The following is a 15926-nucleotide window of genomic DNA, read 5'->3' on the forward strand; positions in this document are numbered from 1 at the left end:
TTTAGATATTTGAAATCAGTCGACGTACGAAGGATTCGTTGCCGATCGAAGTCCAATTATTTCAAGAGGAAGTCGGAAAATGAAATGTATGAATGATGTTAAAGAAACAATAGCATGAAAATCAGTCGACTGGAGCAAAATGTGTCTGAAACACATCTCCTTCCTGTTTCAATAAAGGATGATCAAAGTGATTTTATGATTTAATTCATTTTTAAATGACTCTTTCATTAATTGTAAGGTTAAGCCTGCTCCAGGGGTCGATTCAGGTTCACTCTCCTCAGTGTGACCTGATTTATCCTCTTGTAAAAAAAAAATCCTCTGTGAAGTGGATGAAAATGGAAGATTTTACTTAGATTTTTTTGCTTTTCCAACCATTTTTAACTGAAGAAAAGCCCAGATTTCATTGCACAGCGTTGCAATGCATTAAATCTTTACACTTTTTTAACATTAAACCACCTTTATTAACATATTGATGATAGTGGTTAAACGAGAACTCCCTGGAAGCAAAAGGGTTTAAATGAAAACTATCCGCAGCTGCAGGTCCAGTCAGACTCTGGTATCGTATAATCCTCGTCTGCTTCCTGTGTTAAATGAAACATTTCATAAGGCCATCGTCATGGCGATCGTCCTCACACCCACACCTACCACATGTAAATTAAAAGCCATTTCCGTCCGTCTCCTGCTAAGTGGGTCATTGGGACTAATCTCTGCGTCTGTGTCTCTTGGTTTCTGTGAGATTCGACGCCTCCAGTCATCCCATTCATCATTTATCCATCAACACATCTCAGACTCTCTCTCTCTCTCTCTCTCTCTCTCTCTCTCTTCTTGTCCTGCTTATCGTTCACCTTTTGTGTGCATGTGTCTTTCTTTACCTCCGTCTCTTATCTACGCTCCCTCCTCCCCTTCATTCACCCCCACCCCTCCTGTGTTCTCCTGCCCTTCCTCCATCTTTCCCCCCTATCCCCCTGTCCCATAAATGGACCGTGAAAATCCCATCAGAGTGCAGGAGCACGAGGGCGATGATAAGTAATGAGCGAGTGGATGAATAAGAGATGGCCGCCACTTAGTTAATACGGTGTCCTTCTCGTTGAGGGGAGATCAATGATCGTCTGTCTTCGTCCTCTCGCCCGAGCTTGCACTCGACTCAGGCAACAGACGTCACGTTTCCGAGCTGTTGAGTTTCTGAATCGTTGCTCGGTGAGGTCAGAGCTGCAGAGCGGGTGTCTGAGGTGTTTTTATGTCTTATCTGCTCCAGCGTAGCTTCATCTCGCTTCCTCCTTCTCCCAGTCCTCTACGTCTTCTTTCATTTATTGAAAACAAGTTGCCTCTCCTTCTGTGTGCACCTTCTTTTCTCAGGAAGAACCAGATATGAACAGAAAACTAACAACCGTATACTGACAGTAAATTAATCAGCAATTTGGATAATTGAAAACGTACCGAACACTCATTGGTTCCAGCTTCTTAAATGTGTTGGTTTGATGCTTTTCCTTGTTGTGAATGATAGTAAATTGAATACGTTTGGATTTTGAATTGTTGACCTGACGTAAGCGAAGAGGTGAAACTGGAGCCAGGAAATCTGTCCAAGCAACAACATATCAGATTGCAAGCGTACAGTTTGAGCACAAGAGGAGAAAATCAAAGCAGAACAAAAAGCATTACGGAATCTGAACGTGAGATCAATAAGTCCTGCTCTCAATCTGAACGATCAAAAACAACAAGGTTTGCTGATGAGGTCTCTCAGGAGTAAGAGGACTGTTTGTCAGGTCTGATTGAATTCAGAAGAGCAGTGTCCAACAGGAAGAGTCCAGATATCAAAAGTGAAAACATTCACACATTCAAAGAAAACCAGGTTCAACTCAGGACGTTAGACGACTACTTGGAAGATGTGAGTTCATCCTTGAGAGGCCGACTCTATTTGAATTGAAAGACCAAAACCCAAAGGCTGAGCCGTACTGAGGGTCCCAGAGGGAAGCGGACCTGGTGGCCACTGCAGTGTGTTCGAATCCTGTCGGTTTATCTAAAAGCATCTAAATGGATCCCCCCCCACAGAGGGTTACAGGGAAGCTGCTGTGCAGGAAGAACTTTCACTACAGGAAGACACACTGATCCAGTTTCCTCTAATCAGTCGAGCAGAAAACACACTGTCTATTTAAAGCAAGTGTGTGCACGTGTGTGCACGTGTGACCAAGCTCCGTGCACTGAGCAGCTCTTGGCTCTGGCTCTGCTCTTGGTTAAATATTAAAACGCACAAATGCAGAGTTGCTGCTTCTGCTGCTGCTGTGAGTGAGTGGTGCAGGGTTTGCAGAGTCATCGTAATCATATTAAGATTTTAGATTTGCAATGGGACAGTTATGACTTTTTTTAAACCATGAATATATACGAAATATTCAGCATCATTTAAAGTCTTAAGATCGGAGGATGAATCAAAGTAATTCCTCCATCAGAGCAGTTTTACAGAACGTCTTCTTCGAGGAGGGATGTTCCTGCGTTGTCATGTCTCTGCTTCCTTTCCCTTCTGATTACGTTCTTCATATTCTGCTGGGGTTTGTTCTCAAGTTTCTCAACCTTTTTTAATATTGTTATCTAGTTGTGTAGACAGTGAAACAGCTGTTTCTGTTGTTGCTGTTGTCAGTTTTCTGACGTTCAGCTTTACATCATCCACATTCACTGTTTCCTCTTCCAGTCCCCAGCTCGTGTTTCTGCGTCTGATTCATAATACGTCTCACAGGTCGGCGGTTTGTTTAGTTGTAGTAATTTCTCCTTCATATTCGGAATCATTGTTTTGTTTCAGTCACAACAAATATTTGACTCCAAATGAATCATCACACGCGGATTAAAATGACTTGGAATTGATATTTAATCATATCAGATGAACCAATTGTCGTTTATTATTGAAAACAAACTTCTATTTCTTCCCGATAGGGTTGAAATATTAGATTTTACTGTGTTTTGAACAAATTGCCACCAGACGCTCTCAACCTGTATATGAGCTCTTCATTCATAATCCAGCCACTCACGGCATTTCCTACAAAACATATTTGTTGCAGCACTTTAGCTTAATGGAAACTAATGAATTCTTAGGAGATGAGATGCAGGAAAAAACAACAACTTTGATTTAAGTGATTTGTGAAACTGGGCGATCTCTGATGCTCTGGACCCATTTGGGGAAACATGCATAATTTCTCGATTTCCAGTGTAATGTCTAGTTTTAGGTTGTGATTCAGATTAGGGAATTAGGAAGAAGTGAATTCTCCGAGGATGCAATGCAACAACAAATAACATGTAAGTGGTAAATTATCACTTGGGATCTTAGTCTCAAATTAAAACGTTAACGCAGCTTCACTGAGTGTGTGTGTGAGCGGCTGAGGAAGGCAGATGGTCAGTGGGCGTGTGTCTCTCAATTAAACTGCAGATGAGGACGATTATTTCCGGTGTAGTAACACGACTCACGGCTGTTACCAGGGTAATAAGAAGGCTGTACACACATGTGCAGGACGTCACATGACACCAGTGGATGTTGGTCACATGATGAAGACCCTGTGGATCATCCTCCTTCTTTTATTCACCACAGCTCGTGTTGGACTTTGATCCACTGACTCGATTCTGTTGAGGAAAGAAACTGAATAATCAGGATTGAATCAGTCTTCTCTCTGCTGTGGCGTTTACCTGCGGTGTCGTGGTTTCGTTAAATCTCTCGATTTGAATCATTTACATTCACTGGCAGCGTCGGCTTTGCCAGAATCGTCAGTTTGCCTCTTGTTCCTTCATCTAATATTGACAGTTAACACTTTGTCTCACTTGTCTCTCGTCCGCCGGGACTCTGATGAAACGATTTGACGAACACGTTGCTTATCGGTGCCGCCTGTTTGTTGTGAACTGAGCTGCCGTCTATTTCGGCCCATGAAGCTTTTATGTGGATCAAAAACAAGGTCGTACGATGTATAGAATATTTGTATGAATTTAATTATATCTTTGTGCCATCCTTTTTACAATGTATTTTTTATTTGATTATTTGCACATATTGGATCTATTTATCTATTTGAATTAGCATCAACTTTACAGAATTCACATCGGGGACAATGAATGTCTTTGGATTTTTGGACTGTTGGTCCGAACTTAGAGGAAATTATTTATTAGTTTATTTGGTGAAATCCCTGATGGATGGATCGATCATGAGAAGAACAGTTGCAGCCCGAGTTAGCGTGAGAGTTGAAATCTATTTTCACATTTCTGTCTCATTTACGACGCCTAACAAATCCAAGCGAGAGTCTCAGGAACATTAGAGCATTAAACCTTTTATTGTAATAACACAGGTTAGAATTATGAGCCTGGATATGAGCAGAATCTCATTTAAGTGTCTTCTATTATAGAAATAAACAGCTTGTGTTTTCAGTAGATTGTTAAACATGTGTTATGATCCTTTTATGCTTTGCAGCCGGGAACATCGATGTTTTAATGTCGGCACCAAGTCGCCTCATGTGATGTGAGGACCAAACACTGCACTGACTGTGTTAGTGTCTCTCTATCTAATAATGAATGGATCCTCTGAAAGGGAACTCGGAGCCTCGGGCCACATTACCAGAAAGTACACGACACTTTTATCAGCAGAAGACGGAGCTTTCATCTCTGTTACTGTTACTGTGGTGATTCAGATTCAGATGCAGCAGAGCTGAGGCGGCTGTCGTCATCCCAGATGGCCGCTCGCCGCTCGCCGACCATGACAAGTCATCCTCGCTCTGCTCTGTCCTCAGGCCCAGCAGCACAGACACACACACACACACACACACACACACACACACACACACACACACACACACACACACACACACACACACACACACACACACACACACACACACACACACACACACACACACACACACACACACACACACACACACACACACACACACACGATGCTTGTTAGCACACTCTTGTCTTACATCGTTACTCTGATGCCGTGTTTGAAGTCTGATTATAAATTAAAAACCTATCAACCTTAATTATGTCCCAGATGTTTTGCCTATTAAAACTGATATTATATTTATTTTTTGCTCAGCGTCTTATTCATGGCAACACGTTGTCTTTATTCAGGTTCCAGCCGCCTTCATTTATAAAATATAAATATTTATCAATTGAGGAAGAACGAAAAAGCTCAAATCTCACTCATATAAAAAGGAATTGATCAGTTACAGTCAAATTTGGTAGAAACGTCTCTTTTACATATATTCATTCATTTGGCAGATGCTTCTCTCTGAAGTCCAGCAGCAACATGCATGAAGCTGCTGCATCTACTAGGAAATGCACGTACACTCAAAGGGGCTCTGCTCCACGGGAGAGTAACTCAAGGTTCTTTGGGGGCCCCCCAGGCAAAAGGGACCATCCCGGGCACATCATGCAAAAGATCAAGCCTTCAACCAAACCTCTAGTACCTAGTGGATCGGTAGCGGAGTTGCGTTTGAAGATGACGAGTTTGAAGATGGAACAAAACCCACGAAGGCTCAACAGACTCGTCCTCACCATCGCTGGAGGCTGTAACAGCTCGAGGCTGCATCCGCTGCTACCTGCTCCTGAACCACTGGCCACAATGTCAGCCTGAGAGCTGCCCTGGGGGGGGTGATGTTGGGTTTTGACGCGGTAGAAGATGTGTGGAATGAGCACGGCCACGAATCTGACTGTGTTATCAAATCTTTACAGGTTAGGAAGGGGAATTCTAGCCGTCGCCCTAAAACCAAGGTTTAACCCTGAAACTAAAGGTCCACCCTCCAGGTTCTGGTCCCCTCACGGGAGATGAGCCCCTAGAATGAAAAGTGTGTTTGCAGATTTCTGTCCTTGCAGCGTCACGACTACACAAACACACACAAACACACACACACAATGCTTGTTAGCACACTCTTGTCTTACATCGTTACTCTGATGCCATGTTTGAAGTCTGATTATAAATTAAAAACCTATCAACCTTAATTATGTCCCAGATGTTTTGCCTATTAAAACTGATATTATATTTATTTTTTGCTCAGCGTCTTATTCATGGCAACACGTTGTCTTTATTCAGGTTCCAGCCACCTTCATTTATAAAATATAAATATTTATCAATTGAGGAAGAACGAAAAAGCTCAAATCTCACTCATATAAAAAGGAATTGATCAGTTACAGTCAAATTTGGTAGAAACGTCTCTTTTACATATATTCATTCATTTGGCAGATGCTTCTCTCTGAAGTCCAGCAGCAACATGCATGAAGCTGCTGCATCTACTAGGAAATGCACGTACACTCAAAGGGGCTCTGCTCCATGGGAGAGTAACTCAAGGTTCTTTGGGGGCCCCCCAGGCAAAAGGGACCATCCCGGGCACATCATGCAAAAGATCAAGCCTTCAACCAAACCTCTAGTACCTAGTGGATCGGTAGTGGAGTTGCGTTTGAAGATGACGAGTCTGAAGATGGAACAAGATTCACGAAAGCTCAACAGACTCGTCCTCAGCATCGCTGGAGGCTGTAACAGCTCGAGGCTGCATCCGCTGCTACCTGCTCCTGAACCACTGGCCACAATGTCAGCCTGAGAGCTGCCCTGGGGGGGGGTGATGTTGGGTTTTGACGCGGTAGAAGATGTGTGGAACGAGCACGGCCACGAATCTGACTGTGTTATCAAATCTTTACAGGTTAGGAAGGGGAATTCTAGCCGTCGCCCTAAAACCAAGGTTTAACCCTCAAACTAAAGGTCCACCCTCCAGGTTCTGGTCCCCTCACGGGAGACGAGCCCCTAGAATGAAAAGTGTGTTTGCAGATTTCTGTCCTCGCAGCGTCACGACTACACAAACACACACACACAATGCTTGTTAGCACACTCTTGTCTTACATCGTTACTCTGATGCCATGTTTGAAGTCTGATTATAAATTAAAAACCTATCAACCTTAATTATGTCCCAGATGTTTCGCCTATTAAAACTGATATTATATTTATTTTTTGCTCAGCGTCTTATTCATGGCAACACGTTGTCTTTATTCAGGTTCCAGCCGCCTTCATTTATAAAATATGTATCAATTGAGGAAGAATGAAAAAGGTCAAATCTCACTCATATAAATAATAATTGATCAGTTACAGTCAAATTTGGTAGAAACGGCTCTTTTACATATATTCATTAATTTGGCAGATGCTTCTCTCTGAAGTCCAGCAGCAACATGCATGAAGCTGCTGCATCTACTAGGAAATGCACGTACACTCAAAGGGGCTCTGCTCCACGGGAGAGTAACTCAAGGTTCTTTGGGGGCCCCCCAGGCAAAAGGGACCATCCCAGGCACATCATGCAAAAGATCAAGCCTTCAACCAAACCTCTAGTACCTAGTGGATCGGTAGTGGAGTTGCGTTTGAAGATGACGAGTCTGAAGATGGAACAAAACCCACGAAGGCTCAACAGACTCGTCCTCACCATCGCTGGAGGCTGTAACAGCTCGAGGCTGCATCCGCTGCTACCTGCTCCTGAACCACTGGCCACATTGTCAGCCTGAGAGCTGCCCTGGGGGGGGGGGTGATGTTGGGTATTTTGACGCGGTAGAAGATGTGTGGAACGAGCACGGCCACGAATCTGACTGTGTTATCAAATCTTTACAGGTTAGGAAGGGGAATTCTAGCCGTCGCCCTAAAACCAAGGTTTAACCCTCAAACTAAAGGTCCACCCTCCAGGTTCTGGTCCCCTCACGGGAGACGAGCCCCTAGAATGAAAAGTGTGTTTGCAGATTTCTGTCCTCGCAGCGTCACGACTACACAAACACACACAGCGTGACATGATTGAACTCAAGGCAGTGCTGCTGGACTCCAAGCCCTGAATGTAGGTTAATGCACACTTTACTTCACTTTGTCTCCTCCGGCTGCAGCAGACATCCTCTGCAGAGGAGGATTCAGGCGGTGTGAGAGTGTGTGAGAGTGTGTGAGAGTGTGTGTGTGTGTGTGTGTGTGTGTGTAGCTGTCCCACTATAGTGCAGTGTGTCTGTGTGTGTGTGTCTGTGTGTGTGTGATCTATTTTTGGTAACAAGTCAGAGCTCATGCCAGACCTCTGCGGAGAGCTTGGGCATCCTATAGTGGAACAATGAGCATTGTTACCATGGTTACAAGCGGCTGCTCATTCACCAGGCGGCCCAGCGAGTGTGTGATGTCCTGTGCACGTGCAGGCGTCTGTTTGTCAGCTCCAGGAACGTGTTCTTGTCACGTGGGAGCGAAGGAAATCTTCACACAATAAATTTCCCATGATAACCAGTAACAGATTCATCTTCCTCAACGAAGCTGATCTGCACTTGTTTCATGATAATGACAGTTTACCTGTGCTCTGCATTCATTAGTGTGGAAGAGGCCCTGATCAATTATTGAGGAGAGGGACTGCTCCCCTTTGCTCCGCTGCACTTCGCCTCCCTCTCCTCTGAAGCACTGGCTGTGACCACTGATCCCAGTCACGGTTTATCTAAGACGAGTGGGCAGGGATTTGTTTTGTGAAACTGTGAAACGTCTCATCACAGGAGAAGAACTCGCTCTTTTCTCTACTGTGATCCTGCTTCTGAATTACTGCTTTTAAACTTCACACATTACTAACGCAACATGAAGGGCAGGCACAGTCAGTTGAAAAGTTTACGACTCGGGTGTGAAATACGCTTCGCAAATCAATATCTGCAGCAACAGGAGCGTAAATGAACACTTCCTCTCTGCACACGTCCGGGCGCTGAACCTCACACCATAAATATTGATGGTTTGTATATAGATGCTGAAAAAGCTCCATGCAGCAGTTTTAACTGTGATGAAGATCAGCTCCAAACACTGGTTCTGTGTTCTGGTCATTTTACACCTTTGGGGCAGATTGTTTATTTATTAAAGCTTTAAAGTTCATTGACGCTGTTTCATGAACCTGAACCGGAGAATCAGTCGTCGTTGACATTGCAGCTGCAGAGCTTCATATTGTGTTAAGATCGAACATATTGTGCGATCAAATTGCATCAAATTTGACACTTGCACTTCTTTGGACCCTGTACAATAGACTTCCCAAGAGTGAAGCCGATGAGATGAACGCTCGTGGAGATATACGAACCACATACAGACACACAGATTCATGGAATTAGTAGATTTGATCAGTTATTACAAAGCTTTTTTAGTAAAATAAGAGTGATTGTTTGATTAGTGAGGGAAATGTTGATGATCTGCGGTGAATTCTCATGTGAATTCCATCATATAAACTAATTGTGCTATTTAATTATGATTTAGTCCGGTTTAAATGTGGTATTAAACATCCTGCGATAAATAACACACACAAAGCTGCTTTGTATTCACTTCTCTCCAGGTAGGACTGAAGCTGTTGTGTAGCACTTCACTGTGTGTTAGTACTTCGCTGTGTAGCCGAGCAGCAGATGATTGGTAGATGATGGGCGAGAGGATGTGGAGGTGGAGGAGGAGGAGGAGGAGGAGGAGGAGGAGGAGGAGGAGGAGAAGGAGGAGGAGGAGGAGGAGAAGGAGGAGGAGGAGGAGGAGAAGGAGGAGGAGGAGGAGGAGAAGGAGGAGGAGGAGGAGGAGGAGGAAGGGGAGAGGAGATTGGTTTTGACCTCCACCAGATGTGAATCACTAATTCTTCAGCACAACTGGCTGATTGTTCTGCTGCAGCCTTTCCATATTGTGTGTGGATTGTGTTTAAGTCGTTTAAGTCAGTTCTAATGGGAATCATTGCTTTGGAAACACAATTATACAAACGTCTGGTGACTAGTTGTTATTTTCCGGTGGTCAAGTCTGTTTCTCTGTCTCTCGTGATGATTTTAAATTTCAGGCGAATGCATGAACGTGATTATTTCCCATTCCTCTGCAGTTCTTCTCTCCCACACAGCAGCGCGAGCTATTTCTGTTCGACTTTTGTGTTTCCACCGGAGCATTCACACACGGGAGCAGACTCGTTAAAATATGAAAACACGGAGGAGGAGGATGAGGAGGAGGAGGCGAAAAAATATATTTTTACACATCAATGTGGAGTGAATGTTTGAGAGACAGACAGTGAGCGATGACGAGCAGAGAGGAGCCTGTGGAGGCGGCTGTAACAGGAAGTGACTCTCCGCCTGCAGTTTGTAACAGGAAGTGACTCTCACCCTGCAGGCTGTAACAGGAAGTGACTCTCACCCTGCAGGCTGTAACAGGAAGTGACTCTCAGCCTGCAGGCTGTAACAGGAAGTGACTCTCGCCCTGCAGGCTGTAACAGGAAGTGACTCTCCGCCTGCAGTTTGTAACAGGAAGTGACTCTCACCCTGCAGGCTGTAACAGGAAGTGACTCTCAGCCTGCAGGCTGTAACAGGAAGTGACTCTCGCCCTGCAGGCTGTAACAGGAAGTGACTCTCGCCCTGCAGGCTGTAACAGGAAGTGACTCTCGCCCTGCAGGCTGTAACAGGAAGTGACTCTCGCCCTGCAGGCTGTAACAGGAAGTGACTCTCACCCTGCAGGCTGTAACAGGAAGTGACTCTCGCCCTGCAGGCTGTAACAGGAAGTGACTCTCGCCCTGCAGGCTGTAACAGGAAGTGACTCTCGCCCTGCAGGCTGTAACAGGAAGTGACTCTCGCCCTGCAGGCTGTAACAGGAAGTGACTCTCGCCCTGCAGTCTGTAACAGGAAGTGACTCTCGCCCTGCAGGCTGTAACAGGAAGTGACTCTCGCCCTGCAGGCTGTAACAGGAAGTGACTCTCACCCTGCAGGCTGTAACAGGAAGTGACTCTCGCCCTGCAGTCTACCAGCACGGCTGTTCAACTCCGGGTGGTTTCACTGCATCTTTCCTTTCACTGGATGATGGATTTCTCAAGATCTGAAACCTGCTGTGTGTTGGTGGTGAATGAAACCAGAGGACGTGAAGGCTTATGAATGCAAACGAGATGGGAGGGGGGGTGGGGGGGTGGGGGGGGTGGGGGGTGAAGGATTGGGTTAAGCCCCTCCCCCCGCTCCTCTCAATGTCCCATGGGAATAATTTTGACAAGGTCAACGCCACCAGCAGCCAATCACCGGGTGTCAGCCCAACACAGAAGAGCCGCCGCCTATTGTTCTGCTGTTGTCCACATTTAGCACCCCCCCACCCCCCCACCCCCCCCCACCTTCTCTCTACAAAAACTCACCAACACTCGTTGTAAACCGTGTCTGAAGTATTTTGGACCTCACCTCTCTCAGTCTGTTATCAGCCGCCTGCTCATTGAAAACCACTGGATCTTCAACCTGAGGTGTTTCCAGATGTGACCTCAATATAGATGAGCTGCTGGAGCCATGTGAGAATTACACATTCAGTGATAACAGCTCGTGGAAATGATTTTTTAAACACAGCTTGAATGTCAACATTTTACTCATCTGACACGGCTGCATGACCTGGACTGAATTCTGATTTATACATTTCCTGAGGTCATGGGGTCACAACTAATTTGATAGATTTACGTCGAAGCAACATTTTACAGGAAGTGAAAAGGAAAACAGTTTTTTGATGTGTAAGGAAATCAAAAGATATCTGCAGGACGGGATTAAAACTTGAAAGATACTTTTTGTTGTTGTTGTTGCAGTACTTTAATATATTCACTCTGTTTTCACTGAACGACAAATTAAAAAGCTGGTTTCTTGTTTTTCGTTTGATTTCTTGGCCGATGTCCTGGTTCCAGTGAACGAGAAACTGGAAATGGAGACGTTATTATACTAATGGTGATGCTTGTTTTATACAACAATACGCTTGCAGACTTCAAACTAAAGCATCTTTTAAAGACCTCATTTCCCTCTTCCTCTTCCCCTTCTTCCTCCTCTTCCTCTCTGTTTGATTCATTACCCTCATTGCACCTTATCAGTCTCATTCCTTTTCCGTGCTCAGTCTGGAGCAGCTGAAAACTAATGTCATCTTCGCTTTAACATCCATCATCCTTTACGTTAAAGATTAAAACCACCCTCAGCAGGATTAGCGTCTATATTAGCCATATTATCACTGAGTCTGTTTTTAAAGGAGCGTATCTCCACTGACGGATCCGAGGTTGGAAAGTCTTTCTCTCTCCAGACTTCCTCTAAGTTCCTCTGGCCTCCTGACTCTGTTTTCCTGCAGCATCCTGAGATCTGTTGAGCCGAACCTGCACAGCTGCGCCTCCATGAATGTCAGCGCTCGCCGTGAATGTCACAGACCGAACAAATAACTCCTCCGTCGCTCCCATATAATAAGATAATGAGATAATAGCACTTGTCTCTGAGAGGTGTGCTGAAGGGCGCTGACAATGGGGGGGGGGAAAGAAAAATGGCACTCTCCGTCTGTTTGAGTAATAAGGAGAAAGTAAAAGGTCAAGGAGAGAGGAACAAAAGACACAAAGCAGCAGAGGGATCGGATTCGTTGAAGCTCTGCAGGTCCGTTGAAGCTGCTTCAGATGAATTCTGCTTCCTATTGTGTTATTTTTCAGTTTCCTTCTCCTCTCCGTGACTTTCCTCTCTTGTTCCACATCTCGTCACCGTCCCACTGCCCACTGGTGCTTCTCCTGCAGGGCAGACGAGTCACACTTCAACACCGTGGAGCAGTTTCCCTGGAGTCTGAGGGTTGACACATCGGGAGCGCGGCCAGATTTAGACACTGAAGTGATTCAGCCTTCGGATGAGAGGGACTCTTTCAACTGGTGACTTCAGGCCTCGAGACAACAAGTCTTACGAAACGTTACTTTTCATTGTCGTTGTCGGAGCAGTTCATTTTGGGAGTTGAGCAAATCTTTCTTTAAATGGAGGTGAATTTACAGCCTAAACAACACAATGACCAAGAAAGATCGACGTTTTATAAGGATCATCACTAAATATCACACTTACAAACATCAGGAAATGGTCAAAAATCCATATCTCTCAAGGATGAATAAACAAATTCAGATCTGCACCACGATTTAATGGCTTCCTTCTTGGCCCACATCTCGTCCTTACGCCAAGTTTCCATCAACCAACCAATCAAACGGGCAAACAAACAGCCGACAACCTTCCAGATGGACGGGGTGAAAACATAACCTCCTTGGCAGAGCAACAAGCTATTTATGGGTTTCAGGGAAACGGATGGGAAGAGATTGGAACAGCAATAAGAGTTTATTGGTTTCTGGCCCTTTTTTTTTGCAATAACCAGAAAACACACAAATAGGTTTTTTCCAATATGTTCATATCTGCAACTCACTGATCTGCAGCGAGAGCAGAGATCAGCGTGGAGACACATTTTGGCAACAGGACGATCTTACTGCAAAATGAATGACTGTGTAAAGTTGTAGATATAAAACCATCTGCGAGAGAAGCTTTTTCTATAAAAGCACAAACACGTAGGTGATGTTCTGATGATCTTCATAGAGAGAATCAGTCATTGTGGCGAGAGATGTTGTTTCTGAAGATTCACTGTCTGACATTTGCAGATTAAAACCCAGTGTTCCCCGTCGGAAGTCGAACCTTTGCAACTGTTTCTGATATTTTGAGTGAACCAGACAAATGAGATAAAACGTATATTTATACATTTAAACACAGCGTTCTTGTTTTTGTTTTTTTATTTATATTAGATGTATTTTTTTCCCCTTATTGACCAGGTCTCCATTGAAAAAGAGTTGTGACCCTTTCGCTGGTTAAATGTGGGACAGAGAGAAAACTGCATTCTTGGCTCCAACCACCTCTTTGTGTGAAGCTCCTCCCTCAAGCTTGTTTCTGCTTTTATACCTTCCACACAATGCATGCTGGGACATGCTCCACAATGCATGCTGGGACATGCTCCAGCTCCACGCCACACTGACAGAAGATCTGGTGCTGTGAGAAAATCAATGAATGAGTAAAAGAGGTCTGTAAGGGAAGCGTCAGACAAGCAGATGGGTGGATGTGGTTAAAGAAATGAGGAATCACATGAGAGACGAGGGGTCGGGCCAGGAGAGCACGTGTACGGCCCATCCGTCATCCCCTCGTTAGCATTTTTGGCAAACACACCCCCCACACAGACACACACACACACACACACACACACACACACACACACACACACAGCTTGCTGGGCCAGATGGCCTCTTGGTGTCGAGCAGGGAGAAGCTCCACAGAAGGGTTGGTTTGATTTGTGAACCATGACCTCCACGCGTCCCTCCTCCTGACTCCGGACAGCGGGGTTGGACAGGGATAAGATCAGTGTGTGTGTGTGTGTGTGTGTGGTGTGTGGTGTGTGGTGTGTGGGGGTGGAGTGGTTATTGTGGAGATGTAGAAAGGAGATTATACTTACAGTTCATTGACGTTGTGCTATGGACATTTGATTTCACATATAAATGCAGGACTGGGAGAAGGAGGCATTTTCAGATGCACTTATGCAAAGTGAATTTAACATTACTCAATGTTTTATGTTTTATTGGCAATCGATCTGTACATTTCCTACATTATTGAATTGAAATGTTTATTTATTTCAAAATGAACCACAAAATCCTAATATCTTAAATTCTTCTCCTTGCAAATAGACAAATTAAGTTTATTTCTTCTTTATACATATTAGTTTTCTTTCAGTTGAGCTAGTTGAGTAATACAAAATCCCTGAATTTGAAGATGCGCACATTTCTATCCTCAGCGCTCATATATAAATAAGGAAAACCTGGAAATAAAAGCAGAAACCTCAGGAAGGGTGGAAGCGATTCTCCTTTCACGATATAAAACATTGAAAAGATGTTAAAAATAAACTTGAAACTCTTTTTTTGGTGCAGTGTCTGAGCGTTTGTTCTTTTCAAGCATCACATTTCACAACCAGCGGCTGATTTTAGAACCAGATCATGAATCTGACCTTTGCACCTTGTATTGAATACAGCTGTTATTTATGATTAACATAGATTTACATGTTAATATATATAAGCTTCCTTTAGATATAATATTAGTAAACAGTTTTAAACATGCAGGTGTAGTGGGAGTCTTATCCTTCCTGTGATATGATCCATTATAGTGTCTGAGACGAGACCTTTGTAATATGCAGACGAGCTGCGGGGGTTAAACATGTTAATTAACCCATGTTTATAGTTTGCTCAGCTTTAACATCAGTATTTCATTCACGCTCGCAGCTGCAGGACGGAGATAAACCCGACATCAGCAGCTGCCTCTTCATCGTCCTCGCTGCTCCTCATCCTCACCGGCAAATTCACCCCTCAGATAGAAGGAGAATAAACCGTCGTATCAACTGGCGTGGTTTATTTCCTGAAAACAAAGTAACGCACAGGATGAGATTATTATGTGGTCAATCAAAATAAAGGCTGGTCTCATCTCAGGGGTTATTTCCATCACATCAGGCAGAAGTAGCAAACAGCTGCTGACATTTGGAATATTTGACTATGATGAATTCATGTTCGCTATAAAGCTGTTGAATGGAAATTAGAAAACTGAGTTGAGAGTAAACAGAGACAGATTAACGAGGGTGAAATGGAGTCAAACACATTAGTCCTCAGATTTAAGAGCAGGCTGACAAAAGGATCATTTATACAGTTTATAATAAAGTGACTTTTTTTCTGGAAATCTTTTTGCAATGCTTGTATTTTTAATGATTCTGAGGTATTTTACTTTGGATAAATCAGGTTTTGGTGCAAAATGGTGAAAAGTTCCCTGACACCAGCGCATCAGGAGTCTAACAGTTCTTGGATTAGACGTTTTATGATCATTCATTTACTAAATTCTCCCTTTTTGCCTTTCGTCTCATCTAGATCAGATTCTAATCTAGATTAAGAAACCTAATCCAAGTCATTAAGACAATGCAGCGTTTCGGCCAATGAGAGGAGGCGGCCGTTAATTTGCTTCAGGCCGGGCTCAGTAATCTGAGCATCCAGGGAGAGTCTGTTACATAACAAACGCAAAAGGAAAAGCCTTCCATGGATTACTGCTTCCTTGTTATTTATTGTTTGCTGCTGAAATGTTTTATTTTGATGACGTCAGTGGCTCTAAATGCACAA

At 44.0% G+C, this 15926-nt stretch overlaps 1 protein-coding gene across 1 annotated transcript in view; it reads left to right on the forward strand.

Annotated features, from left to right (window-relative positions):
* LOC133024531 (E3 ubiquitin-protein ligase TRIM9) overlaps nucleotides 1–15926 on the forward strand; it is a 37954-nt gene that overhangs the window by 3841 nt on the left and 18187 nt on the right. The window lies entirely within an intron of this gene.

The sequence above is a fragment of the Limanda limanda genome, chromosome 18, assembly GCF_963576545.1.
Source record: "Limanda limanda chromosome 18, fLimLim1.1, whole genome shotgun sequence".
Lineage (NCBI taxonomy): Eukaryota > Metazoa > Chordata > Actinopteri > Pleuronectiformes > Pleuronectidae > Limanda > Limanda limanda.